Source organism: Choloepus didactylus, chromosome 6, assembly GCF_015220235.1.
Source record: "Choloepus didactylus isolate mChoDid1 chromosome 6, mChoDid1.pri, whole genome shotgun sequence".
In the NCBI taxonomy this organism is placed as follows: domain Eukaryota; kingdom Metazoa; phylum Chordata; class Mammalia; order Pilosa; family Megalonychidae; genus Choloepus; species Choloepus didactylus.
In genome coordinates, this window is record NC_051312.1 from 47,417,602 (window position 1) to 47,442,074 (window position 24,473).

The window sequence follows — 24,473 nt, forward strand, 5'->3', positions numbered from 1 at the left end:
CATACTTTTGTTCTAGTTCATATAAAAACTTTCTTATATTGATGTTGTTTATTCTAGGTTTCTGCTAAGCTATACAGTCGCAGTTTTTATTCTCTAGCTTTTCTTCTGGTGAAAAACTCGACCCTAGCCTTCCTCTTTCATCCTTACACTCAGCTTTGTTTGTTATCTTACAGTATGGTGCTACCATCACACAATATTGTGCTATCCATTTCCAAACCTTTACAATCAACCTTATTAAATATTCTGTACTCCTTAAGCATCAATTGCCTGATTTCTACTCTTTCTTTATCTCCTGATAACCTGTGCTCTTAAATTTAACTCTCAGAGTTTGCTCATTATAATTAGTTCATATTAGTGAGACCATGCAGTTTTTGTCCTTTTGTTCTGGCTTATTTTGCACAACATAATGTCATCAGGGTTCATCCACGTTGTTGCATGCATCATGACTATGTTCTGTCTTAGAGTTGCAAAATATCCCATTGTATGTATATACCACACTTTGTTTACCCACTCCTCAGTTGATGGGGATTTGGGCTGTTTCCATCTGTTGGCTATCATGAATAATGCTGCTATATACATTGGTGTGAAAATGTCTATACATGTCCCTGCTTTTAGTTCTTCTGAGTATATATCTAGTAACAGGATTGCTGGATCATATGGCAGTTGTATACTTAGCTTCTTCAGGAACCACCAAACTGCCTTCAAGAGCAGCCACACCATTCTACATTCCAACCAACAGTGAATAAGTATACCTATTTTTCCACATCCTTTCCCGCACTTGTAGTTTTCTGTTTTTTTTTTTATAATGGCCATTCTAGTAGGTGTGAAATGGTATTTTGTGGTTTTGATTTGCATTTCCCTAATAGCTAGTGAAGTTGAGCATCTTTTCATGTGCTTTTTAGCCATTTATATTTCTTCTTTGGGTAAGTGTCTATCCATGTCTTTTGCCCATTTTTAAATTGGGTTTTTTGTCTTTTTGTTGTTGAGTGGTAGGATCTCTTTATACAGTCTGGATATTAACCCCTTATTGGATATGTGGTTTCTGGATATTTTCTCCCATTGAGTAGGCTGCTTTTTTACTTTTTGACAGAGTTCTTTGACACACAAAAGTATTCGATTTTGAGGATATCCCATTTATCTATTTCTTCTTTCACTGCTTACACTTTGGGTGTAAGGTCTAGGAAACCCTCCTACCACAAGATCTTTAAATATTTCCCTACATTTTCTTCTAAGAGCTTTATGGTCTTAGCACTAATATTTAGGTTTTTGATCCATTTTGAATTAATTTTTATGTAAGATGTGAGATAAGGATCTCTTTTATTCTTTTGGATAAGGATATCCAGTTCTCTCAGCACCATTTGTTGAAGAGGCTGTTCTGTCCCAGTAGAGTGGACTTGGCTGCCTTGTCAAAACTCAATTGTCCATAGATGAGAGGGTCTATTTCTGAACTCTTAATTTGATTCCATTGGTCAGTATATCTATCTTTATGCCAATACCATGATGTTTTGACCACTGTAGCTTTGTAATATGCTTTAAAGTCAGGAAGTGTGACACCTCCCATTCACTTTTCTTTTTCAAGATGTTTTCAGCTATTCAGGACACCCTGCCCTTCCAAATAAATTTATTGTTTTTTCTATTTCTGCAGAGTAAGTTGTTGGAATTTTGATTGGTATTGCTTGGAATCTACAAATCATTTTGGGTAAAATTGACATCTTAACCAAATTTAGTCTTCCAATCCATGAACACGGTATGTGCTTCCATCTATTTAGTCTCCTTTGATTTCTTTTAGCAATGTTTTATAGTTCCCTGTGTATAGGTCCTTTGCATTCTTGGTTAAATTTATTCCTAGATATTTGATTCTTTTGGTTGCTATTGTAAATGAAATTTTTTTTCTTGATTTCCCCCTCAGATTGCTCACTGCTAGTAGAAATTAGTAGAAACACTACTGATTTTTGCATGTTGATCTTGTATGCTCTGCTGAATTTGTTTATTAGCTCTAGTAGCTTTGTTGTAGATTTTTCAGGATTTTATACATATAGTTTCATGTCATCTGTAAACAGTGAAAGTTTTACTTTTTCCTTTCCAATTTGGATGCTTTTTATTTCCTCTTCTTGCCTAATTGCTCTACCTAGCAAGTACAGCACAGTGTTGAATAACAATGGTGACAGTGGACATCATTGTCTTGTTCAGGATCTTAGAGGGAAAGCTTTCAGTCTTTCCCTATTGAGTATAATGTTAGCTGTGGGCTTTTCATATATCCTTTTATCATGTTGAGGAAGTTTCCTTTTTTTTTTTTGCCATCAAAAAAGGATGCTGAATTTTGTCAAATGGCTTTTCTGGTCAGTCGAGATGATCATATGGTTTTCCCCCTTCAATGTGTTGATGTGGTGTGTTGCATTTATTGATTTTTCTTGTGTTGAACCACCCTTACATACCCGGAATAAAACTCACTTGGTCATGGTATATAATTTTTTTAATGTGCTGCTGGATTCAATTTGCAAGTATTTTGTTGAGGATTTTTGCATCTATATTCATTAGAGAGATTGGTCTCTAATTTTATTTTCTTGTAGTATCTTTGTCTGGCTTTAGTATTAGGGTGATGTTGGCTTTATAGGCTATGTTAGGTAGTTTTCCCTCCTCTTCAATTTTTTTGAAGAGTTTGAGCAGGATTGGTACTAATTCTTCCTGGAATGCTTGGTAGAATTCACATGTGAAGCCATCTGGTCCTGAACTTTTCTTTCTTGGGTGGTTTTTGATGACTGATTCAATCTCTTTACTTGTGATTGGTTTGTTGAGTTCTTCTATATCTTCTCAAGTCAGTGCTGGTTGTTCATGTGTTTCTTGGAAGTTGTCCACTTCTTCTAAGTTGTCTGGTTTGTTAGCATATAGTTGCTCTAGTATCTTCTTATTTCTTTTATTTCTGCAGGGTCAGGTGTTTAAGCTTCTTTATTCCATCTGAAGTTTTAGTTTGTTCCTTTGACTGGGCCATATCTTCGTGCTTCTTAGTGTGGCTTGTGATTTTTTGCTGGTATTTAGGCGTCTGATTTTCTTGAATAGTTTATTCTGGAGGTTGTTTTCTCTCTCTTGCCTAGGGTTTTCTTCTTGATTGGCTTTGTTCTCTAACTCTTATTTGACACTTGGTTACACTTATTCTAGACTTCTACCATCTTCCCTTCCTTCTTAATAAAATGTTTTTATTATGGCTTCATAAATTTTGAGTTATGAATACACTGAATGAATTTGTTCTAATCTATTCAAAATACTGCTTCTTTGACTCGTGACCAGTGGCATACATTTTATGGTGGCATTCCCTATATGTCAACTTATTTGGCACCATTAATTCATTCAGTACTGATTGAGTGACTTCTATATGCCATATGCTATGAGGCACTAAGGATACAGCTATGAAGAAAATGAAACATGTTCCTGCTTATGTGAAATTTATAGTCCAGTGGGTGAGTTTGACATAAAACAACTAATCACATAGGTCAAATAATTTAACACTATTATAAATGATATGAAGAAATTATAAAGGATGTTATGATAGCATAACATTTTAATAGGCAATCTGGGGATAAAGAGGTGAGGAAGGGAAGGGAATATTGCAGGCAAGGGGAACAGCATGCACTTGAGGCAACATCCTTGAGGTAGGAAAGAGTTTCCTGTATTTGAAGAACTAGAATTCCAATATGGCTGGAGCATCATGAGTGAAGGGGTTCGCTGGACATTTTATTGGCTACTTACTGAGCATCAATTTCCTCCTTTCCCCTTTCTAACTTCATCCGTATTTTTATCTTGATGCCCTCAGAAATTGCAGAAGGCCAAAAGTATATTCCATTTCTCTGGCCAGTCATTGGTTCAGGAGTGGAAAAATGACCTTAGCTGGTAGTATAATCCTACAACCATGAGAGAAGCCAAAAAGAAGGAACCTGACTGTGTGGATGCCAGATCTGTGTAATTGAAAGAAACCTCTTCTTTGATGACATTGTGGACTCCCAGGATATTGATCAATCCCACATCTTGCCCTAGACTTTTCAGTTATGTGAGCCAATAAATTCCCATTATTATTTAAGCCAGTTTGGTTAAGACCTGTTCCAATTTCCATTATTTGCAACTAAAATTATCCCAACTGATAGTAGGAGAAAGTAGTGTTAGAGGAATGAGAAGGAGACACAGCCTGGTTCTTTCTACAGAGAATTACCTCTCTTTTCCTTTCCCTGTACCCTAAAGAGCCCCATTTCAATTGAAACTGCTTTGAGTCCTTTTAGGACCACCTCTGTACCCCTGAGAGTATTAAGTACCTATTCTTATTGACATTCAGTAAATGTTTTGAAAGACAGCATTTACTGAGTGCCATTTAAACACTCATTAATAATTTGCATTTACTTTGTGGTTATTTATCCGTGGAAAGAGAAGGAAAAAGAATGAACCAGGGTATTTATTCCTCTATTTCCCTCTCTGTAAGGTCACTTTGGACTGGCCATGCCCTTCAGCAGATCACTGCTTCTGCCAAGGTGGCCTACTCTACAGGACCCTCTCTCCTTCTGGGTTCCAGTAACTTCTCTTCTTGTTATTTTGGGCCTAGAGATGGTGACAACTCCATTGCTGTTAGTCTCTGGAACTTGCATCATCCCTTGTTGTTCTTTTATATTCTGCCCACACCTTTGCAAATAAGCTATCTTTAAATTATCCTAATTTAGGTGTGCCATTTGTTTCCTATTAGGATTCTGACTGATGCACTTGGTTAGAGTAGAACATTAGTTCCTATTAGGATTCTGACTGATGCACTTGGTTAGAGTAGAACATTAGTTAGGCCAAGGTTGTGAATTCTCTTTCTATATAGGCTAGTTGATTCAGTACAGAGGAAATTCTTTTTCACAATAGGAAATTGCATCCCAAGCCTCACCTAGCTGTTTCTCAAAGGTGTATTTTGATCTCAAAGGATAAAAGAATATGATTGGTATTGTTCACATACCTTATTAATTTTGAGGAACATATCATTTCTACTAATATGGGTCAATGTTGTTATCTTGAATATGAAAGGTTCTACTTTTTTTTTTTTTAATTAAATTCAGTTTTATTGAAATACAGTCACACACCATACAATCATCCATGATATACAATCCACTGTCCACAGTATGATAACATAGTTATGCATTCATCACCACATTCTATCTCTGAACATTTTCCTTACATCAGAAAGAACCAGAACAAGAATAAAAAATAAAAGTGAAAAAAGAACACCCAAATCATCCCCCCATCCCACCCTATTTGTCCTTTAGTTTTTATCCCCATTCCTCCACTCATCCATACACTAGATAAAGGGGGTGTGATCCACAAGGTCTTCACAGTCACACTGTCACCCCTTGTAATCTACATTATTGTATAATTGTCTTCAGGAGTCCAGACTGCTGGGTTGGAGTTTGGTAGTTTCAGGTATTTACTTCTAGCTATTCCAATACATTAAAGCCTAAGAGGTGTTATCTATATAGTGCATAAGAATGTCCACCAGAGTGACCTCTCGACTCCATTTGGAATCTCTCAGCCACTGAAACTATTTCGTCTCATTTTGCATCCCCCTTTTGGTCAAGAAGATACTCTCAGTCCCACGATGCCGGGTCCACATTCATCCCCGGGAGTCATTCTCTGCGTTGCCAGGGAGATTTACACCCCTGGGAGTCGGGTCCCACGTAGGGGGGAGGGCAGCGAGCTCACCTGTCGAGATGGCTCAGTTAGAGAGAGAGAGGGCCACATCAGAGCAACAAAGAGGTACTCAGGAGGAGACTCTTAGGCACCATTACATACAACTTTAGACTCTCCTTTGTGGTAATGAGCTTCATAAGGGCAAGTCCCATGCTCGAGGGCTCAGCACATCAAACCGCCAGTCCCAATGTTTGTGACAACATCAACACCAGTCCAGGTGAGGATGTCCAACATATCCGCACCTTCCCCCAGATCCTCGGGGCTGGGAGGGGGAGGCTGTAAATATTTTTATTATCTGCCCAAATTACTCTAGGATGTGTCACTATTTCACTCCAGCCTATACTAACCTACCGTATCTCACTTCCTATTCAAAGTTCCATGCAATTGCGGTGTTTCGAACAAATCAACTGTAGAGTTGTACCGTTTAGAAAATTTAGATCCTGTACCAAATAGATAAAAGGTTCTACTTTTAAAAGGAAAAAATACATGCATATACCCAATAAAATAAAATCAGGGTCTCAATCTATAGTTTCCTCGAAGTTTCTGGGCAGATAGTCCAAAAAAGATGTTTACCTCTATATGCACTAAGTGAACATTCTTGTTCCAACTATAAAGAATTAAGAACATTACCAAGCTTTTTTCTGGCAGTAATGGGACTAAATAGCTTTACAGTATCTCTGTTTTATGGTATTGTACTGGAAATGGCAGTTTACTTTAATAAACAAAGTGTAGATTTAATAATTTCAGAAAACAAAAATTGGGCATCAAATAAAAGTGAGTAGCATTATTTGGCCTATTGAATAGAATCGGGATTTGAAGGGAACTGAATTTCAGAAGTGAATGAGGAAGGTACTGTGGTACTTGACCCTCTCATTCACCTGTGTGTGTCTCTGAACACTTGTGGACATATCTAGGTAGTCCAGTGTGTGACAGGAAGTTAGCCATAGGTTATGCCCTAAGCCCTGGGTATGGACTCCATTAATCCTTGGATCTATGGTGATTCCTTTTTTAAAATTTTTAATTGTTGTCCAGTTAATTAAAATACTTTTAAAAAGTATTTTTGAATACTTAAAAATTTTTTATTGTGGTAAAACATATATATATAGAAATTTCCCATTTTAACCATTTTTAAAATAATTTCTTTATGGGAGAAGTTGTAGGTTTACAGAAAACTCATGCAGAAAATATAAAGTTCTCATATATCACCCCCATTGTTAACACTTTGCATTAGTATGGTACCTTTATTACAATTGATGAAAGAATATTTTAACTGTACTACTAACAATAGTCCATAGTTTACTTTAGGGTTCACTGTGTTGTACAGTCCTTTGGGGTTTTTTTTTAATTTATATTCTAGTAACATATGCAACCTAAAATTTTCTCTTTTAACCACATTCAAATAGATATATAATAGAGTGGTGTTAATGACACAAAATTGTATATGCTAAATGTGCTATCGTCACCGTCATCCATTGCTGAAATTTTTTCATCACCCTACAGGCTTCCTTTTGTCTTTACACTCATGCAGGTGATAGAAATCTAAGTTCTAAAGCACTTTTGCGAAATACAAGTGAAGTGAGATTTCTAAGGAGAATGCTTTGGTTTCTGCTGTCTGAAATAAATATATGGCATTTAAAAACAATTATTAACAAATATTTTAAATAATTTTAACTCCTATATTTTTAGATTTCCTTGTCATTCTTTATAGCTTTTGAAGACTAAACTGCAAATACGTTACCAGGGATGGTTTTGTGTTGCCCTGTGGATGCCTTAAATTTTTTTTTTTTTTATCTTCATTTTATTGAGATATATTCACATACCACGCAGTCATACAAAACAAATCGTACTTTCGATTGTTTACAGTACCATTACATAGTTGTACATTCATCACCTAAATCAATCCCTGACACCTTCATTAGCACACACACAAAAATAACAAGAATAATAATTAGAGTGAAAAAGAGCAATTGAAGTAAAAAAGAACACTGGGTACCTTTGTCTGTTTGTTTCCTTCCCGTATTTTTCTACTCATCCATCCATAAACTAGACAAAGTGGAGTGTGGTCCTTATGACTTTCCCAATCCCATTGTCACCCCTCATAAGCTACATTTTTATACAACTGTCTTTGAGATTCATGGGTTCTGGGTTGTAGTTTGATAGTTTCAGGTATCCACCACCAGCTACCCCAATTCTTTGGAACCTAAAAAGGGTTGTCTAAAGTGTGCGTAAGAGTGCCCACCAGAGTGACCTCTCGGCTCGTTTTGGAATCTCTCTGCCACTGAAGCTTATTTCATTTCCTTTCACATCCCCCTTTTGGTCAAGAAGATATTCTCCGTCCCACGATGCCGGGTCTACATTCCTCCCCGGGAGTCATATTCCACGTTGCCAGGGAGATTCACTCCCCTGGGTGTCCGATCCCACGTAGTGGGGAGGGCAGTGATTTCTCCTTTCAAGTTGGCTTAGCCAGAGACAGAGGGCCACATCTGAGCAACAAAGAGGCATTCGGGAGGAGGCTCTTAGGCACAATTATAGGGAGGCCTAGCCTCTCCTTTGCAGCAACTGTCTTCCCAAGGGTAAAACCTATGGTAGAGGGCTCAACCCATCAAACCACCAGTCCCCTGTGTCTGTGGTCATGTTAGCAACCATCGAGGTGGGGTAGGCGAATACCCCTGCATTCTCCACAGGCTCCTCAAGGGGGCACTACATCTTTTTTTTTCCTTGTTTTTTCTTTCTTTCATTTTTTTTTTTTTTTTAACTTTCCCTTCTTTTTTAAATCAACTGTATGAAAAAAAAGTTAAAAAGAAAACAAACATACAATAAAAGAACATTTCAAAGAGACCATAACAAGGGAGTAAGAAAAAGACAACTAACCTAAGATAACTGCTTAACTTCCAACATGTTCCTACTTTACCCCAAGAAGTTACATAATATAGCAACATTTCTGTGAACTTGTTCCTACTATATCCATCAGAAATTAACAGACCATAGTCATTCCTGGCATCCCCAGAACATTAAATAGCTTATCTGTTCTTCTTGGATTATTGTTCCGCCTTCCTTAATTGCTCTCTACTGCTAGTTCCCCTACATTCTACATTATAAACCATTTGTTTTACATTTTTCAAAGTTCACATTAGTGGTAGCATATAATATTTCTCTTTCTGTGCCTGGCTTATTTCGCTCAGCATTACGTCTTCAAGGTTCATCCATGTTGTCATATGTTTCACGAGATCGTTCCTTCTTACTGCCGCGTAGTATTCCATCGTGTGTATATACCACATTTTATTTATCCACTCATCTGCTGAAGGACATTTGGGTTGTTTCCATCTCTTGGCAATTGTGAATAATGCTGCTATGAACATAGGCCTGCAGATATCTGTTCGTGTCACTGCTTTCCGATCTTCTGGGTATATACTGAGAAGTGCAATCGCTGGATTGAATGGTAACTCTATGTCTAGTTTTCTAAGGAACTGCCAGACTGACTTCCAGAGTGGCTGAACCATTATACAGTCCCACCAACAACGAATAAGAGTTCCAATTTCTCCACATCCCCTCCAGCATTTGTAGTTTCCTGTTTGTTTAATGGCAGCCATTCTAACCGGTGTTAGATGGTATCTCATTGTGGTCTTAATTTGCATCTCTCTAATAGCTAGTGAAGCTGAACATTTTTTCATGTGTTTCTTGGCCATTTGTATTTCCTCTTCAGAGAACTGTCTTTTCATATCTTTTGCCCATTTTATAATTGGGCTGTCTGTACTATTGTCATTGTGTTGTAGGATTTCTTTATATATGCAAGATATCAGTCTTTTCTCAGATACATGGTTTCCAAAAATTTTTTCCCATTCAGTTGGCTGCCTCTTTACTTTTTTGAGAAATTCCTTTGAGGTGCAGAAACTTCTAAGCTTGAGGAGTTCCCATTTATCTATTCTCTCTTTTGTTGCTTGTGCTTTGGGTGTAAAGTCTAGGTAGTGGCCGCCTAATACAAGGTCTTGAAGATGTTTTCCTACATTACCTTCTAGGAGTTTTATGGTACTTTCTTTTATATTGAGATCTTTGGTCCATTTGGAGTTAATTTTTGTGTAGGGGGTGAGGTAGGGGTCCTCTTTCATTCTTTTGGATATGGATATCCAACTCTCCCAGCCCCATTTGTTGAAAAGACCATTATGACTCAGTTCAGTGACTTTGGGGGCCTTATCAAAGATCAGTCGGCCATAGATCTGAGGGTCTATCTCTGAATTCTCAATTCGATTCCATTGATCTATATGTCTATCTTTGTGCCAGTACCATGCTGTTTTGGCAACTGTGGCTTTATGATAAGCTTCAAAGTCAGGGAGTGTAAGTCCTCCCACTTCGTTTTTCTTTTTTAGAGTGTCTTTAGCAATTCGAGGCATCTTCCCTTTCCAAATAAATTTGATAACTAGCTTTTCCAAGTCTGCATAGTAAGTTTTTGGAATTTTGATTGGGATTGCATTGAATCTGTAGATGAGTTTGGGTAGAATTGACATCTTAATGACATTTAGCCTTCCTATCCATGAACATGGAATATTTTTCCAACTTTTAAGGTCCCCTTGTATTTCTTTTGGTAGAGTTATGTAGTTTTCTTTGTATAGGTCTTTTACATCTTTGGTTAAGTTTATTCCTAGGTACTTGATTTTTTTAGTTGCTATTGAAAATGGTATCTTTTTCTTGAGTGTCTCTTCAGTTTGTTCATTTCTAGCATATAGAAACATTACTGACTTATGTGCATTAATCTTGTATCCCGCTACTTTGCTAAATTTTTTATTAGCTCTAGTAGCTGTATCGTTGATTTCTCAGGGTTTTTAGATATAAGATCATATCATCTGCAAACAATGACAGTTTTACTTCTTCTTTTCCAATTTGGATGCCTTTTATTTCTTTGTCTTGCCGGATTGCCCTGGCTAGCACTTCCAGCACAATGTTGAATAACAGTGGTGACAGCGGGCATCCTTGTCTTGTTCCTGATCTTAGAGGGAAGGCTTTCAGTCTCTCACCATTGAGTACTATGCTGGCTGTGGGTTTTTCATATATGCTGTTTATCATGTTGAGGAAGTTTCCTTCAATTCCTAACTTTTGAAGTGTTTTTATTAAAAAGGGATGTTGGATTTTGTCAGATGCTTTTTCAGCATCTATTGAGATGATCAATTGATTTTTCCCTTTTGACTTGTTAATGTGTAGTAATACATTGATTGATTTTCTTATGTTGAACCATCCTTGCATGCCTCGAATGAACCCCACTTGGTCATGGTGTATGGTTTTTTTAATGTGTCTCTGGATTCGATTTGCAAGTATTTTGTTGAGGATTTTTGCATCTATATTCATTAGGGAGATTGGCCGGTAGTTTTCCTTTTTTGTAGCATCTTTGCCTGGTTTTGGTATTAGATTGATGTTAGCTTCATAAAATGAGTTAGGTAGTGTTCCATTTTCTTCAATGTTTTGAAATAGTTTGAGTAAGATTGGTGTCAGTTCTTTCTGGAAAGTTTGGTAGAATTCCCCTGTGAAGCCATCTGGCCCTGGGCATTTATTTGTGGGAAGATTTTTGATGACTGATTGGATCTCTTTGCTTGTGATGGGTTGATTGAGGTCTTCTATTTCTTCTCTGGTCAGTCTAGGTTGTTCATATGTTTCCAGGAAATTGTCCATTTCTTCTACATTATCCAGTTTGTTGCCATACGGTTGTTCATAAGATCCTCTTATAATTTTTTTAATTTCTTCAGGATCTGCAGGTATGTCACCTTTTTCATTCATTATTTTGTTTATATGGGTCTTCTCTCTTTTTGATTTTGTCAGTCTAGCTAGGGGGTTGTCAATCTTGTTGATCTTCTCAAAGAACCAACTTTTGGTGACATTTATCCTCTCTTTTGTTTTTTTGTTCTCTATGTCATTTATTTCTGCTTTAATCCTTGTTATTTCTTTTCTTCTACTTGGTTTAGGATTGGTTTGCTGTTCATTTTCTAGCTTCTTCAGTTGATCCATTAGTTCTTTGATTTTGGCTGTTTCTTCCTTTTTAATATATGCGTTTAGTGCTATAAATTTCCCTTTAGCACTGCTTTTGCTGCATCCCATAGGTTTTGGTATATTGTGTTCTCATTTTCATTCGTCTCTATATATTTAGCAATTTCTCTTGCTATTTCTTCTTTAACCCACTGATTGTTTAGGAGTGTGTTGTTTAACCTCCAGGTATTTGTGAATTTTCTAAGTCTCTGATGGTTATTGACTTTAATTGTATTCCATTGTGGTCAGAGAATGTGCTTTGAATAATTTCAATCTTTTTAAATTTATTGAGGCTTGTTTTATGTCCCAGCATATGATCTATTCAGGAGAAAGTTCCGTGAGCACTAGAAAAGTATGTGTATCCTGGTGATTTGGGATGTAATGTCCTGTATATGTCTGTTAAATCTAATTCATTTATCAGATTGTTTAGGTTTTCAATTTCCTTATTGGTCTTCTGTCTGGTTGATCTATCTATAGGAGAGAGTGATGTGTTGAAGTCTCCCACAATTGTTGTGGAAACATCAATTGCTTCCTTTAGTTTTGCCAGTGTTTCTCTCATGTATTTTGTGGCACCTTGATTGGTGCATAGACATTTACGACTGTTATTTCTTCTTGCTGAATTGCCCCTTTTATTAGTATGTAGTGGCCTTCTTTGTCCTCGAAACATCCTGCATTTGAAGTCTATTTTATCTGAGATTAATATTGCTACACTGCTTTCTTTTGGCTGTAGCTTGCATGAAATATTTTTTTCCATCCTTTCACTTTCATTTCTTTGTGTCCCTGTGTCTAAGATGAGTCTCTTGTATGCAACATATTGATGGTTCATTTTTTTTGATCCATTCTGCGAATCTATATCTTTTAATTGGGGAGTTTAATCCATTTACATTCAACGTTATAACCGTGAAGGCTTTCTTGAATCAGCCATCTTATCCTTTGGTTTATGTTTGTCATATTTTTCCCCTCTGTCTATTAATATCCTTTATTGTACCCATACCGAGTCTCTTTAGTACTGAACCTTTCTCCAAGTCTCTGTCCTTTCTTTGTTTCTCTGTCTGTAGGGCTCCCTTTAGTATCTCCAGTAGGGCAGGTCTCTTGTTAGCAATTCTCTCAGCATTTGTTTGTCTGTGAAAAATTAAGCTCTCCCTCAAATTTGAAGGAGCTTTGCTGGATAAAGTATTCTTGGCTGGAAATTTTTCTCACTCAGAATTTTAAATATATCGTGCCACTGCTTCTCGCCTCCATGGTTGCTGCTGAGTAGTCACTACTTAGTCTTATGCTGTTTCCTTTGTATGTGGTGAATTGCTTTTCTCTTGCTGCTTTCAGAACTTGCTCCTTCTCTTCTGTGTTTGACAGTGTGATCAGTATATGTCTCGAGTGGGTTTATTTGGATTTATTCTATTTGGGTTCGCTGAGCATTTATGATTTGTGTATTTATGTTGTTTAGAAGATTTGGGAAGTTTCCCCAACAATTTCTTTGAATACTCTTCCTAGACCTTTACCCTTTTCTTCCCCTTCTGGGACACCAATGAGTCTTATATTTGGACGTTTCATATATCTATCATATCCTGAGGTCCATTTCGATTTTTTTCAATTTTTTTCCCCATTCTTTCTTTTATGCTTTCATTTTCCATTCTGTCATCTTCCAGGTCATTGATTCGTTGTTCAACTTCCTCTAGTCTTGTACTATGAGTGTCCAGAATCTTTTTAATTTGGTCAACAGTTTCTTTAATTTCCATAAGATCATCCATTTTTTTATTTAGTCTTGCAATGTCTTCTTTATGCTCTTCTAGGGTCTTCTTGATTTCCTTTGTATCCCGTACTATGGTCTCATTGTTCATCTTTAGTTCTTTGAGTAGCTGCTCTAGGTGCTGTGTCTCTTCTGATCTTTTGATTTGGGTGTTTGGGCTTGGGTTATCCATATCGTCTGGTTTTTTCATATGCTTTATAATTTTTTGTTGTTTTTGGCCTCGTGGCATTTGCTGAACTTGATAGGGTTCTTTTAGGATTTGTAGACCTATTGAAGTCCTTATCTCTAATTTATCAGATCTACAGCTTCGTGGAGTACACTTTCTCTAACTAACCAGCAGGTGGCGTCCACGAGCCAGTTCTCCCTTGCTGTGCCTTTGTGGTGAGTGGAGGAGTGAGTCTTGTGGGGTCCAATTGGTGTACCAAGCTTGCGTGTGTACTTGGTGTTGCCCGCCCTGTATTTGGGGCGTGTTTCTGGGCAGTCAGGGAGAGGGGGTGGCCCTAACAATCAAATCTCCTTGGTGATCCTAGAGTTTTAAAGCTGCTGCAATAGTCTAATCCTTCAGTTCAGTCCTGCCACAGTTTGTCTCTGCCACTGACCCACAAGTCCTTGGTATTGGCGTATGGCTCCTGAGACTTGCAAGTGGGCCCCTCTTCCAGGCCGTGCACCCCGGGTCCTCTGTTGAGGGATGACTGTGCTATGTCACAGGTGAGTGCCGTCCCCCCAGGGCGGTTCTGGGCTGCTGGGCTGTGTAGGGAGGCTCCCAGTCTGCTGAAATGATGGTTGAATGGGGCTTTGTTAATTCACACTGCTCCACCTTCCCAACTCTGAGACAGTCAGCTGAGGTTGCAGGGAAGGCTAATGTCCACGCCCAGTTTTGTGGTGTGTGCCTGTTATTTGAAGCACTTCCATCACACTGTGTTGTCTGGGGCAGCTCTGGGCTATGGGGCTGGCGATGGGCAGGAGTGTTTCCTGTCCACCAGGATGATGGCTGTGAGCAGACACCCCCCCTTTACTTGGGAAGTTGTGGTGTTTAGTGAATGTTCTCAGCCACTGGATTATTGCCTGTTGTCTCAGAGTTCTCTTAGTTCTGCTCTTGTCTTAACCTGCCCAAATTGCAAGTCTTTGAAGCTTTCTATATTGGGCTTCTTAGAGTAATTGTTTTAGAAAAAGAAAAAAGGATTAAAAAAAAAAAAAAAAAGGGCCCTCCTCAGAGATCTAATGGGTTATTGAAATGCTAAGAGACAAAGCAACCAGGGCCATTAAGGAAAGGTCCACAGGGCAGAGAGATCAGCTTTTCTTCAGGATTTGCATATGCGCCTCAGGGCCTGAGCTCTGCCCTTCCCCTTTCTATGTTCACCAGAACTCCAAAAATCCTCCGCTTTCATTTTGGAGTTTTTCGTGTTGTTTTTTTTCTATGCCTGTCTCCTCTCTGCTGGGCTGGCTGCTCTCAGATTCTCTGGTGTCTGGTCTCAGTCTATCTATGGTTGGAGTTTGGATCAGTAGAATGAGTTTCCGATAAGGGCTGCGACTGCAGTTCTCCCTTCTCCTTCCCGGAGCTGACAGCCCCTCCTCCCATGGGACTGAGCCTGGCAGGGAGGGGCGCGGGTCCCCTGGCCGCAAAAACTTACAGATTTCGCTGATCTCAGCAGTTCCACGTTTTCATGAGTGTTGTATGAAGTATGCCCAAAGTCAGATTGCTCTGTGGTGTCCAGTCCACGCAGTTCCTGGCTTTCTACCTACTTTCCTAGAGGAGTAACTAAAACATACAGCTCATCAGTCTGCCATCTTGCCCCGTGTCCAGATGCCTTAAATTTTATGAAGGATTGAACAGAACTTGGGGTAGCCAACTGCTTTGTTTGAACTTTAAAATAAGTCATAATGTGTTATTAGTAAGTAAGACAGTCTAATAAATATTTACCTTCAGTGTAAACTTGTGTGGTAATAATTTTGCAAAGGCAGGCATGATTGAATAACTTCATCTGAAAAGCTTTAAAAGTGGCCTTTCTGATGTATATGTCTCACAGACAGCTTGTGAATATAAGAGACTTTGGGTTTTGCTTCCTAAACTTCATATCTGTTGCTACTAGAATGTGATAGATTCTGTCTTTAACATGTTTAGAGATGGTATGAAACTTCAGGGCTGTGCGCTAGAGTAAACACAACTTTTATATGGTGAAAGAACCCTAAGCATTAAATTTTATATATATATACAATTTCACTATTTTTATAGTTAACTATGATTTTACTGTAATTAAGATCTAATTAAGATCTAGAAACTTAGGCCAAAGTTTTGAAAAGGAGTGTTGTATACTACCAGTTAGATGACATGTACTTTAATGCCTAACTTCAGCAAAGAGGAAATTTTACTACTTTTTTTTTTTTTTTAACTCTCTTTCAAGGGAAGCAGTACCACTCAGGATAAAGAATGAGGTTCTTCTAAATGCCAAACTAGGGTTCAAAGCCCATGAATATTTGTACCGCTATTGACAGTTATATGTAGGTTTTGATCCTATAACTACCAATAAATTGGTTGTATCTTCCCCTGTTTTTATTCTTATGCCTGAGGAATTGAGAAAATAAGAGCCTGTAGCCAAGTATAGAACACTATAGCAATAATATTTTCTAGCCATTAAAAGCCTTATGTCCACCTAGCATACTACCTAAGAGGATAATTTTTATGTAGAAAACATTTATTTTCTGTCACATTCTAGAATATAGCCTTTTTAATATAAGGAGAAAAAACAGTAATTTTAAAAATTTGTCTGGAATTCCATATCAAGGAATTAACAGGGCCATTCTTTTTTTTTTTTTTTTAGCTATTCAATTCATTAGAACCTAAAAAGGTTGTCTATGTTGTGCATACAAGTGCCCACCAGAATGACCTCTTGGCTCCTATTGGAATCTCTCTGCCACTGAAGCTTATTTCATTTCCTTTCACATCCCTCTTTTGTTCAAGAAGATGTTCTCCATCCCACCATGCCAGGTCTAGATTCCTCCCCGGGAGTCATATTCCTCGTTGCCAGGGAGTTTCACTCCCCTGGATGTCAGATCCCATGTAGGGGGGAGGGCAGTGATTTCACCTGCCAAGTTGGCTTGGCTAGGGAGAGAGGGCCACATCTGAGCAATAAAGGCATTCAGGAGGAGGCTCTTAGGCACAAGTATAGGCAGGCCTAAACTCTCCTTTGCAGCAACAGTCTTCCCAAGGGCAAGTCAGGGCCATTCATTTTTATCAATATAAACTTCAAATGCAAGTGTAAATAATTATTCACTCACTTGTTGTGAATAAGCACATTTTAAGTGATGTCTCTTTGGTTTCAGTTCTTTCAAATTTTTTATTTAATATTTTTATCAATGAAAAGTGATTAAATACCATTTTGTGTGATTATATTAAAATATTCATATGCCTTTATTTCCTTCAAATTCAATGAGGTTTGTTGGTCTTTGCATTATTGTGAAAAGATTATACCTCATAAACTTCTGTACTAAATTATATATTTCTCATATGTAATAAAAACAAAATATTTCTTTGTAATATAATAGTCTTATTTCTAACATATAGTTTAAGAGTTGGACCTGAAGATAGAGCTGAGACTCATGTAATCCAGGAAAAGGTAATCATGCAAATTTATGTAAGAATGTGAAAAATGTCCCTTTCTTTGCATGAGTGGAATGGTGTTGCTCAGGATCACACTGGCCCCTTTTACCCAAGCCTTGGGGCCTAGGCCAGGACTACTTAAATGTACTGATGAGTCATGTTGTGGTGGCCTGTCACTCTGGAAAGCAATACAGTCAGTGACCATGCTGCCAAATAGTTCTTGGAAAAGAGATTTCATGTAATGGTAAAATGAGAGTGTTTTATTACCTTTGAGAAATCAAACTCTGAGTCACTGAAAGGGTGAGTATTTAAAAGTATGTTTCAAGAGCCAAATTTTAATTCTCAGGTATTATATGTAAGATAATTTTGTATTTTGTGTTATTAATGTAGCTTTGATTTTTAAATTTAAGAAAAAAAATTTTTTTTTTTACTTTGTCAGAAGCTAATCAAGTCAAGTCACATTGATTATATCACTTGCTTAAAACTTCTGATCGTTAATTTTCCCAAAGATAATTTTCATTTTTCTTTTATGCTGTTGTATGATTTTGTCCAGAGCAGTTGTTATTGGTTTATGATAAGATGGAATTCCTTTTTTTTGTGGAGCAAAGTTAAACAGACCAAACATAGTCATTAGATAAAACTAGGTATTACAGTTTTAAATGCTGGGTTCTCCATTATGGCAATCATGAAGAATTCCTGATACTATCTATGAGCAGCATTCATAACCTCTGTTATTTGTCTGAGTAAATGTCAGAGTGCTCAAGGAGAGAGTGATATTAAACAGACTACCCCATACCAGAAAACGAGGGGTGAAGGAAAAAAGGGCACACTATTTACGACTCTAGTAACTATAAGTTGTAATTTAATGAGATCAAAGCGTGTGCTGTTTATTTGCCAGACTAACAGCTTTGAATAAAATGGTTAGAAAACAGACAATGTACTAAAAGTTCAGGATATTTAAGACTATAAAGACTATAAAATCAAAGGCATATTTTACGTGGAAAATCATCTCATGGAAGTCTCTGATATTAATTTATTATGCTCTTGGGATTAAGTAATTAATGTATAAGAGAAAAAGAAAGAGATCGTTTGTTTTTATTTTTGTCAGTCATGTACTGGTTTTCTGTTTCTCCTGCCCACTCCCTGTTATTTCATGACAACTATTGTAATAGGAAGTGATGCATTTTAGGATTTCTCCTATAAGGCTTAGGACTTATGGATTACAATAGCTCCATATTTTGATTTGCTGAAAAAAGTTTGTTGTATTTTGGAACTTTGACAGAAGAAAAACCTTTTTAAAAACCAGTCCTCTTATTTATTCACAGACTTGTAAGCCACTTCATGTTAATATTCATTTAATTCATACAGGTGTATCTTGTTTTAGGAAAACTCAATATAAAAAGTAAATATTTCAAAAAACTGTTGCAAGTTTTCCTTTACAAGTCATTTTAGTGCATAACAGTGCAGCTTGAGAGCAAGTTTTTAGAAACACTATTGTATAAAGAAAGTTATTCATTATGTTAAAGCCAATATCATTGGTGTCTTTAAAGAACTGTAGACCAGTCATGCATCAGTTGAATATAAAAGATTTTTTTGTTACTTAGATGATGCTTGACTCAATACTATGTAACAGTACAAATACTAGTCAAAAATCCTATAAATCCGAGTTGAGATTAAAACTTTAAGATTCTTTAACAGCTATTTTGCTTTTGAATTAATCTCATAAATCCCTAAGATGTTAAATTTATTGCTGAAGTAGATTTATTTTTACATCTGTTAGTATCCATAGTTGTTTTAACTATTATCCTATGATTCTGAATATTTATCCATGGTGGAAATAATAAAATCAATAAATTCTTTTATTCAACTAAGTTTAAGTCAAATACCATTGGCCTATGGACCAGAATAATGATTTATTATACTATCTTATTTTTGCAGTTGTCTTATTTTCTAGCATATTCTTGGATCTGAACTTATGATGCAGAATCAACTTATTTTTTAGGGCTGTGTATAACAACAGTCAGTGTTATTTTCCAGCCATAAAATATGCTCTTCTTTTTATGTTAACATAATTCTAATGACTCACCACCTACTAAGCTTTATTTTTCCAGCAGTGGCAATGAAACTACACTGGTATACTCATACTTGAACCCTGAACATCTTTCTGAAACATGGTAATCACAGGGCTGTAATTGTTACCTTGAATGGAGTGAAACTAGCTGATTCAACCCCTGTTTAAACTCTCAGCAAAATACTTAACAACCACCACTTTCTAAGCAACCTTGCAAATTGATTATGGACTATTGTGTCTTTAACAATAACAGTTGGGAGGACATTGACTGTATTCACCAAATATTTTTATTTCCATTTACCTTATCCTGAATAAATCAAAACTTTGATTTCATCAAATCTTATTTTTGGCAAGTGTAAATCAGTTTTTTCTTTATATTATGTTCATTACTCTCTTCTACTTACAGGTGTTCTCCATTTCATTCATTACAATTTTTAGTTTCTCTTAGATCCTTGAATCTGTCAAAGTGCTATGGGATACTAAACTAAGTATGCAACCTGATGCCTTTCCTTGAGGAACTTATGTAGACTACAGGAAAACTCTTATTATTGTTATCAGCTATGAGAGAATTTTAATTATTTAAATAAAAGAATACCTAATTATTCATACCTATATGAAGACTTCAGAGTACTTTATTTTAGAAGCCGAGGAAATAATTCTACATCATACTGTGACTGTAGCAATCATAGAATCCTTTGGGTTCGCATTTGGGTTTGCCTTAGTGAAAATAAAAATAGCTAACAGTGCCTGGCACCTAGTAGATGTTCAGCAAATGCTTGTTGCATGGATTATTACCTGCCAAGAATTTTGTTAGATTTTTAGACATTATCATTTGCATTTTCAGATGAGGAAGGTGAAGCAGAAGGAAGTTAAGTAAGTTGCCTAAAGTCACATAACATGAACAATAGCAATGGGGATTGGAATCTAGACAAAGTTGGCTCCAGAGCCTGTGATCTTAACCACTGCACTGATAATAGTAGCAGCATGAGCAATTTATCCACATAAGTTTTTCTCCTGAATTCTTTATTAAAAGGGGGGATGTTGTTAACTATTCAGACTGCTGAACTACAGCTCTTTATATGCTTTGAGTCTTCTGTTCATCCTTTTTTCTTTCAGCCAGAGCATCCTTTTCTATCATCTGTATCATTACACTCCCATATCTACTCCTCTTCCTCTAGTCTTTCAATACCAACTATTCATTAAGTTCATTAGCCTATTCCTGCCTATACAGAATTCTCTGAATAATATTTCTAATTCTGTTTATCTTATCACTTCACCTTTTTTTAAAACTAAACCTTTCAAAAATAGTTAAAATACTGTGTTGCTCTTCTCTTTTCCCCCTTTTTATTCTCGTTTGTAATAATATCTGCCTTTCCCCTTGTATATATATTATAAGTATAAAATAAAATGCATGAAAAAGCATGTCAGAAGTTTAACATGCTGTAGAATTTTACAGGATTATTATTGTTACTTGCAAATGAAATTAGGTTAAATACAAGACTAAGCCCGTGGACAGCTTTTCTGCACAATAGTTATAGGTGGATTATTTATTTGTATAGGCTTTCAAAATGACTGAAACACAGGCTCAGTTTGCCCTTTAAATGCCTTATCAAATAGGAAAGTCTGAAATGCCTTCTGACTCCTCACCTGATTTCTGTGTACATGCTTGAACTATTTCTACAAGCTGTTTATCTCTCTTCAAGCTATTTATCTTCTTTAGATCATCTATAAATTTCACAGAATTGTAGGGATCATCTAATCTAGTGTTTTTCATCTTTCTTTGAGCTGCATAACCATTTGTCCAAGATGTGGAAGCTCAATATTAAAACAAATAAAGGCACAGCTGCTGTGCTTGAAGGGAAGGTTAAGGAATCCTTACCTATTGGTTCCTCTTCTCTATTAGCAGCCCTTGAGGGGCTCCTTAGAACCTCAAGGATTTCTCAGATCACAATTTGAAAACCACTAACTGGATTCAACCTCTTTTTTTGGGGGGGGGGGTGGGGGGGTGGAGGTGGCAGAAGGGACTGAGACCCAAAGAGATTAGGTGAATTGCTCAATGTCAAGCAGCTTGTAAAAAAGATTTGTTTATCCTTATTTGTTCTGTAATATGTTTTATTTTGTAGTTAGTGATATTCTGAACAACCTGTAACTTTTCCAGTGTTAGCGGAAGTTCTTGTAATGAGCCTTGTAATAATTTCTCAACATCCATTCCTCCCCAGAAGTCCAGTCTATCTTTTTGCCAGTTAATATCATTTCATTCCTCTTGCTAATCTTTGGTTCAGGAATGAATATGTGACTTAATTCTGACCAGTAGGTGGTATTTAAAGAAAATTTTTTTCTTGCTGTTTAGAAAGAGCCCCAGAAAGAGACATTCAGGATGTAATACCTGAAATGGCCTCTTGCTACTGGTTCTAGGAAGAAGACAGTCCCAAGAATGGAAAGCAGAGACGTGAAAATAACCTAGGTTGTTGATGACATGATTAAGCACCCAAGTCAGTCACCATTGGAACCTGGGCTCTCTACTTTGTGAGAGAAGAAATTTTCTTATTATTTGGTGGTTTAAGTCTTGTTTCTGTTACTTGTAACCTGGTAGACATTGTGTCCTTCATCACAGAATATTATGTTTTGTACAAAATTGTAGATGTTTAAAACAGAAAATGAATTAGTTATAACTTTTAATAACTTTTTCAGGAACTTCTGGTACTCTAACACATTCCTTTGGCTCCTTCATTATGTTCTTTTTTCTCCCATTCCTCCAAAGCTCTATTGTAAGGTCTCTGTTTTTCTTTTTTTATATTCTTTCTTTCAATGAGCTTATACTCCTGAATTCAACCATTCACTTCATGCAGATAACTTCGTATCTTTATTTGCAGCATCATGTTCCCCTTATTCTCCAGTTCCATAATTTCAGTTACCTGCAGGTCATCTCCTTTTATGACTCCTTGTAACTTCAGGGTCAACAGGTCCCACAATGGACTCTTCATTCTCCCGATTCCCTCCCAAACAAAGTTCACAGAGCTCCTTTCAAAGGAAACCATCTTGTTACCTGTGAAGGTGAATCACCCTTGGTACACTGAAATTTATTTCTTTTGGGAGAATTCACATGAAATCTTTTATAATTTGAAGAAATATGGATGAAGGAATTTTTTTGAGAATAGTACAGTCTATGACTCAAGCTTAATGATTAGTGATTTTTGGTTTTCTTAAGAGTCTGTCTCGGAACATGTTCCATCTCTTGTTTTAGGCAATCTTAAATGCACTTTTTCATCCATTTCATCAGTAAAATAGACTTTCCATTTATTTCCTATTTTCATGCTACTCTCTTCCACATTTATTGATCTACCTTTTCATTTCTTCTAGATTCAGCTAGACACTCTTCAGTCATCTTTGAGTCATCTCTTTCCTTCATTTCCTTTCCAGTTTCTAAGGTCTTCCTTTAGAATGCTGCATTTTCCGTTCTCTATTTTCAGTAGTATAGACACTCATTATCTCTTGCCTGTATTAATAGTGTCTTAGCTAGTATTCTTTTCTCCAGTTTTTATTCGCTGTTTTTTACAGACTAAGCTTATTAAGATTCTACTTTAATGTATCACTTTTATGAGCCTGACACATAGTAGGTACTTGGTATTTTTAGAAGAAATGATGGATTAAATAGTTCTCTTTGGCCTACCATATCAAGTGCCAGACTTCTTTAATTGGCTTTACAGAGTTTCATGCTCTGATCCCATCCTACATACTCAACATTATTTCCTACTGCTTCCTAATAAGAATCTTCCATTCAATTTAAGCCAAAATCTTTGTTGCCATTAGCATAATTCTTAGTTTTTCCTGCCTTTTGGCTTTGCTCTCTTCCACTTTCCCTCCCCACCCCACCCCTACCCTCCACTTAAAATGCCTCCTGTCAATTTGCTTAGATGGAGTTGGGGCAGGGAAACAGATGGCATATTTGAATAGGTAATTGAGGAAAGTTTAATAAAGAAACTATTTACAAAGTTGTAGGCAGAGTTAAGGGAAACCAACAAGGGATGATGAAACACCCCAGGGATAGCAACAGTGGGAAACCCATTAACACACCTAACCTGAAAGAGGAAGGGAAGGAAGCAGATGCTGGAACTTGTAGAGCAGTGTGTCTACATTTGTAGAAGACAGCCACAAGTCAGAAAGTACAACATGGTAAAAATACAGAACTTCTGCCAATCTGTGGTCAGGTAAGGAGTCAGCTGTGGCAATATTTCCATTTGTCTCTTTTCCCAGCCCACTGATCTCCTACTGGCACATCCCAAATATTGAATCCAAAAAGGAGCCAGAGGGCAAGGGAAACTATTTGATGTATCCACAGAGATCAGCCACACTGGGCACAGAACAGTGTGAAGAAAGGGGAAAATGAAATCTTTCCAGTATAGTATTTATTCTGCAAGGGCCATCTCAAGGCCTACTTCCTTCGCTCAAACTGCTTTCATTATTCCAGTACATACCTGCCTGCTTTTCTGAGGAATAAGCCCTATCTGTTGATCCACATGGTTATTTTAGCAAAATTTCATGCAATGCACACATCCAAAGGTGGTATGTGAAATAAATTAGACCATTGAGTCCCTTCTCTTGAATTTTGAACTTGAGACCAATAGAAAATTGGCTATGTTTATCTCTGCATTGCTGAAGCTGTAACGTGCAATTCTAGAGGTATTGGCATTCCTGTTTTCTTTTGCTCCTATTTCAGCTTTCTTGACATCACACTCTCTTGATTTCTTCCTACCTCAGTTGACTGTACTTCATAGTTTCCTATTCTACTCCAGCCCTATTCAGTAAATGTTAGTTCCTTAAGTCTCAGTCATTTGGCCCTTCTCTCCTCTATCTGATAACTCCCTAAGTGATTGCACCTATTTCCAATACTTCATTATTTTAAAATCTACATGAGAACTATGTGTTTATCTTAGAAAAAAAGTAGGAAAGACTACTCAGCACAATGAAGAAAATAATTTCCTGTAATTGCGCCACATCAATCAGCCAACTTTTTTCTACAAAGAGTTGAGTTTGTTTTTTATTTATTATTTATTCAGTTCTTAAACATATAACCTTTAAAAAGGTTGCAGTGTATTAGTCAAGATTCTTCATTTCAAGCTGATTTAGTCAGCAAAGGAATTTATTGGAAGGATATTGGTCATCTCAGACTTGGAAAATGGTCAGAAACAAGGGAGGCTCTGCAGTATCAAGACCAGAGCTGAAATCAAGGCCTAAAACCAACTTCCACCACTGAACACTGTACACTTCAGCTTGTACCGTCACTGCTGACCAGGCTGGATGCTGCTACTGCAGTGGTATCACTGTTGCTCTTGCAAGCTTGAAGT

The 24,473-nt window shown here is 37.0% G+C and overlaps 1 protein-coding gene across 2 annotated transcripts in view; it reads left to right on the top strand.

Annotated features, from left to right (window-relative positions):
* CCDC73 (coiled-coil domain containing 73) overlaps positions 1-24,473 on the top strand; it is a 250,565-nt gene that overhangs the window by 154,682 nt on the left and 71,410 nt on the right. The gene's annotated exons all lie outside the window — the stretch shown is intronic.